Source organism: Camelus bactrianus, chromosome 8 (assembly GCF_048773025.1).
Source record: "Camelus bactrianus isolate YW-2024 breed Bactrian camel chromosome 8, ASM4877302v1, whole genome shotgun sequence".
NCBI lineage: Eukaryota > Metazoa > Chordata > Mammalia > Artiodactyla > Camelidae > Camelus > Camelus bactrianus.
The window spans coordinates 35,034,838-35,040,939 of NC_133546.1; positions in this window are offsets into that span (position 1 = coordinate 35,034,838).

Genomic DNA, 6,102 nt, shown 5'->3' on the forward strand with positions numbered 1-6,102 from the left:
TTGTATGGTGACATATGGTAACTAGACTGATCATTGTGATTGTTTTGAAATATATAGAAATATCAAATCACTATGCTGTGTAATAGGAACTAACATAGTGTTGTAGGCCAGTTATACTTCAAAAACAAACAAACTCATAAGACATCAGATTTGTTGTTATGAAAAGTGGGTGGTGAGGGGGGAAGGGAATTGGATGAAGGCAGTCAAGAGATACAAACTTCCAGTTCTAAGTAATGTACAATATAATAGATATGATAACACTGCTGTATTTTATATATGTAAGTAATTAAGAGAGTAAATCCTAGAGTTTTCATCACAAGGAAAACATTTTTTTCTATTTCTTTAATTTTGTATCTATACAAGATGATGGATGTTCACTAAACTTATTGTGATAATCATTTCTTCTTGGACGTTAAGTCAAATCATTATGCTGTACACCTTAAACTTTTACAGTGTTGTATGTCAATTATAACTCAATAAAGCTGCAAGAAAACTTTATATATTTTTTGTTTTCTTTTTAAAATTTATTCATTTATTTATTTTTATTGAAGTATTGTTGGTTTACAATGTTGTGTTAATTTCTGGTGTACAGCATAGTGATTCAGATATATATATATATATATATATATATTCTATATTCCTTTTCATATTCTTTTTTATTATAGGCTATTACAAGATATCAAATATAGTTCCCTGTGCTATACAGTAGGTCCTTGTTATTTAACTGTTTTATGTATAGTAGTTAGTATCTATAAATCTAAACTCCCACTTTATCTTTCTACTCACCCCCATCTCTTCCCCCTTGGTAACTATAAGTTTGTTTTCTATGTCTGAGTCTCTTTCTGTTTTTTAAATAACTTAATTTGTGTTTTTTTTTTAGATTACACACATAAGTGATATCATATGGTATTTTTCTTTCTCTTTCTGGCTTACTTCACTTTCTGGCTTACTTATGACTATCTCCAGGTCCATCCATGTTGCTGCAAATGGCACTTTTTAATTCATTTTTATGGCTGAGTAGTATTTCATTGTATAAATATACCACAGCTTCTTTATACAGTCACCTGTCAATGGACATTTAGGCTGCTTCCATATCTTGGCTGTTGAAAATAATGCTGCTACGAACAAGGGGGTGCATGTGTCTTTTTCTTTTCATTTTCTTGATTGTGATCATGGTTTCATTAGTGTGTCAAAATTAATCAGGTGTACATATTAAAAGTGTGCAATTGATTTTATATCAATTATGCCACAGTAAAACTAGTTTTAAAAATCTAAATCTTACCTTGTTCCTCTCCTGCTTAAACTCCAAATGGCTTTTTTCTGCTCTCAGGTTGAAGACCAAAATTCCTAACATTGCCTATACCAGGCCTGCCTCTAAAATTTGAAGGACTTGGAGTAAGAATCTAAACAGAGGCTCACATGCCACATGTCTAAACAACAAAAGTTATGGATCAAGCAATGCCCACAGCCTGGCCCAGAGTCCCAGCCAGGACCCAAAGCCTACCACCCTTTCCTGACAGGCCAACCCTGGCTGCTGGCAGGCCTGAGCATTGGCACGGATCTGGTGTGGCAGACACGTGGAAGCTGGTCTGGAGCCCAGGGTTTCCGGTCAGTGACTAAAATCTCATCAAACTGCGATGAAGACTAACTTGGACTTGCTGTTGTGCTGACATGAGCCCGAAGATGACACAGGCTACAGAGTAAAGTCTGGAATGAAACAAACCCAGAGGAAGCAAAGCTTACACAGTCAGATGCATCTGACATCACTCGAATCTTTGGACCAAGTCCCTAAATCTAGCCCCATGCATGAACTTTCATACTTTCTCTTTTCTGCTAAATCTCGGCAACTAATTAATCCATTTACATAAACCATCATCCGTGGCAGCAGTTCTCAGACCAATTTATTTTGTTACATCAGAATATTCTTGTATGTTCCATTTAATAAAACATATTTACACTGGTAGAATGTTTAATTATTATTCTAAAATATAATAAATCATTTCTTTTTTACAGTCCAAGAATATAAGATTGTCGAGAGCAGGGCCCGTGTACTAGACATCATCTTAGTGCCTTACTGATGGTGATACTGAGAAATTCGTCCATCCTCATTTATGTCTTCCACACTTTAGATAAGGAAAAGATACGACACTATACTTATTCTAACGCAAAGCATGTATTTCTGTAATTCTGATTTTTTACACCTTATATAAATCATAAAAGCTTGGCAATTTAGAGATAATTTGGGGGAAGCTGTATATTAATTTACTAATAAGCAGAAGAGAATATTGTTATATAGATGTTTATAGTAGACATTTTAGGAAAAACCACTTGACTATTTTGTAATTCTCTAAACTGCCAAATTTAGTCTTACTATTTTTACCTATTTAGAATATGATAGATTTATACCTAAGAATGGTTGCTTTCAAATAATAGGTTATTTGCTCTGCTTATTGAGGACTTTAATGCAAGAGAAAGTGAAAGAATTGAGAAAAGACAGTGTTGTGCTAAGGAGGATTCAACTGATAGATATTTTTTCAATTTTCCTAAACCTAGGAGCAATTTATGATCTTGCTAAGGCTTTTATAATATAAATGCATCCACAAGCTCAAAAGAGGAAAGAGGGTGACAGATCGACCCCTCTCTCAGGTCTGTTGCGTCTCTGTACTAACTACTGGCAATAAAGACTCCAAAGAATCCATGGCAAAATTATTTTTAATAGCGAAATAAAAGAAACAAAGAAAGATAAGTTGCTTTGGGAGATGTTGGCAAAATCTCCACATGGGGTTCAACTTATGGTAATTTTTCCTTCCTAGGAAAACAGAAGGTTTTAATACAATTTTAATACTGTTTTTCAGCCAAGTAAGCCAACCAAGGTTGTGACACTATTTCCTGTAAAACATCCAAGGATCTGCACCAAAAAAGATTAAATAACATTCAAAGTACTCGCCTGAGGTTCTTTTTGTTCTTTTTGTGTTATGACACAAAATAAAATAGTACTGGAGTATCTTGATAGTTGGAAATGAAATATGATTACACCATGAAGCACCATTGACCCACAACCTCTCCATGATGGGTAATATCTTCAAACAACACCCTCTGCAGAAACAGTGGTCCAGAAATTCCCAAGGGGCTCAGCGGCCTGTCATGTGCACACCTGCATCACACTCTCTACTCCCCAACAATCAATCAACTAAACAAGCTCTAGGCTTCAGAGTGATAAGGATTCCAACCTTCAGGCAGGAGTCAATGCAATATGGTAAAGGGAATTTGATGGAGGAGGTGTGTGGGTAAAAAAAAACCTGTGAATTATCTGTCCCTTAGTGTTGTGATTTTTTTACATTATTGCACTTTATAAAATGTGGACTCGACTAGAAAGGAGATGCACTTCCAGATGTGACACAATCTTAAAAATAAGTGTATTCTTTTACTGGAGAATGAAAAGCTAATAAAGACTATCTGTTGAGACATGGACTATCTTTCCAATGTCTTTCTCATTCTTTTTAGTCTTCTGCAGTTTTCTTCTCCTTTTACCTCCCATTACCTAAGTATTCCACTCTTCATATTTTCTTAGGTATAAAATGTAGAGAAAGGCTTTTATATGCTTCTAGATCTGACAAAGTGACTTAGGAGAGAACTTTGTTCCAGGTTTGTTACGACAGAGGTATGGGACCTTCTCGCCTCAGGCCATTTATATGTCACAGCTCTGCCAAGAACTCCTCTCCAGCCCCCTAGTTAACTCCCACTTGTCTTTTAGAGGTTAGCTCAAATATTACTTACTCAAGTAAGACTGGATCAGAACCCTAATTATATCACCCCATGGTTTCATTGATGTCTTCTAAAACATATCTTCATTTTAATTAAACACTTTTATAATCAATTGTTTAATACCATAATTCTCATCGGAACATGAGTTCCCTGAAGCAGCTATTTCTCTTCAAGGCAATCTTTACCCAGATTCCAAGGGCATATTTCATAGAACTAGAACAAATAATTCTAAACTTTATAGGGAAACAAAAGACCCCAAATAACTCAAACAATCCTTGAGAATCTTGAATCTATTGATTGCCTTGGGTAGAATGGTCATTTTAACAATATTAATTCTTCCAATCAGTGAGTTTGCTATATTTTTCTTTTTTTAAATGTTGCCTGAATTTCTTTCATTGATATCTTATCGTTTTTAGAGTATAAGTCTTTTACCTCTTTGATTAGATTTATTTCTATGTATTTTATTCTTTTTGATGCAATTGTAAATGCAATTATCTTCTCAATTTCTCTTTCTGATAGTTCATTGTTAGTGTACAGAAATGCAACAGAATGGCTTAACTTTGTATCCTTCAACTTTACTGAATTAATTTATTAGTTCTAATAGTTTTTGGTAGCATTTTTTAGATTTTCTATGCATAGTATCATGTCATCTGTAAAGAGTAACAGCTTTACTTCTTCTCTTTATCTGTATTTAATTTTTTTTCTTGTTTGATTTCTGTGTCTAGGACTTCCAATACTGAAAGAGTAGGAAATTAACTAACAAAATAGCTTCCCTATTGCTAAAGCTGTTTGCTGATTCATTCTGACCTAAAATTCTTACAATCTATTTTTCTCGGACAAACTCCCATCTCTGTTTCACTTGCTCAACTGCTTTTGTGCTAAACAGCTCCCAACCTTTCCATCATACTCTCCACTCCCTATACATTCTTTACCTGGAATAGCTTGTCCTTTAACCCAGAAGCTGTGTTCCAGGAAGGTAGTCATAGGCTGATAGTCTCAAAAGAATGAACAGACCCTCCAGAATTTATCCCTGACTCCAGGTGGATTCATCAAGATTATGAAGAATACAGCACCCTGGAAAACACCCTGATTGTTTTTGCCTTTCTGTTTCACCCAGTTTTTCTATAAAACCTTAGGACACCAACCCCAAGATGAATGAATTCAGCCTCTAAGGCATTCGCCTGCTATGACTCCCCTTTGCCTGGCAAAGCAATAAAGCTGCTCTTTTCTAATTCTCCAGAAATTTACCTCCAAGTCTCAATTCAGCTATCAGGGTACAGAGACCGATTTTAGGGCAACAATACTGTGTTAAATAAAAGTGGTGAGAGTGGGCATCCTTGTCTTATCTCTGATCTTAGAAGAAATACTGTTAGCTTTTCACCATTGTGTATGTTGTTGGCTGTGGGTTTGTTTATATGGCTTTTATTATGTTGATGTATGGTCTCTCTGTATTGACTTTGTTGAGAGTTCTTTATTATAAATGGAGAGTGGATTTTGTAGAAAGCTTTTTCTGCATCTATTGAGATGATCATACAATTTTTAATCTTGAATTTGTTAATGTGGTATGTCACATTGATTGAGTTGCAGTTATTGAGCCATCCTTGCATCCCTGGGATAAGGTAATGACTCCCAACTCCTAGGAAAGGTACACACATACATATATATTCCTTCCCTGAGGGGGAGTTCCTGAGTATGGGAAGACAAGACATATGCAGTTTAAGAAACCAAATTCAAAATCACCATTGTTTTTACTTATAGTATCAAGGGAAAGCATGCAGTTTTTATCAAAGAGGGAATGTGTCATAAAATATTGAAGTAATGCTTTGATTTAAGATCTTGGAGAACCTTCAGGAGAGGATAGTACTTCTGTCTCCTTGAACATCTTTTCAAAGCTGTAACAGGTCAGAATTGAGTTAAAATTTATAAATTTTTTTCAGAAAGGGTCAAATCATTATTACATACAGTCTTTCCACTTAGAGACCATAAGATTTTAGATCCATTTATTCGAAAGTGTGATACTTCTTTCAATAATGTGTTTATCTTCTACATGTAAGTTTGTGTTCTCAACCTTTTTACTCTCTTCAAGATAGAGTTTGGTTGCAAAAATAATTAAAACACAAACAGAATGAAGCAAAACTCCATAACCCAGGGATTATTACTTTTAATCTTAAATCTGGTCAAATCCAACATTTAGATAAATTAGTATAATAATCTTTGACTGCCCTATGTTAAAAGCCTATTATGAGAAGATTTTCTTGTTTTGACTTTTCAAGATTACTGCCTAGGTTCAAACCACAAGGTTTCTTACACTAGGTATCTGCATACTTATTCTTAGAT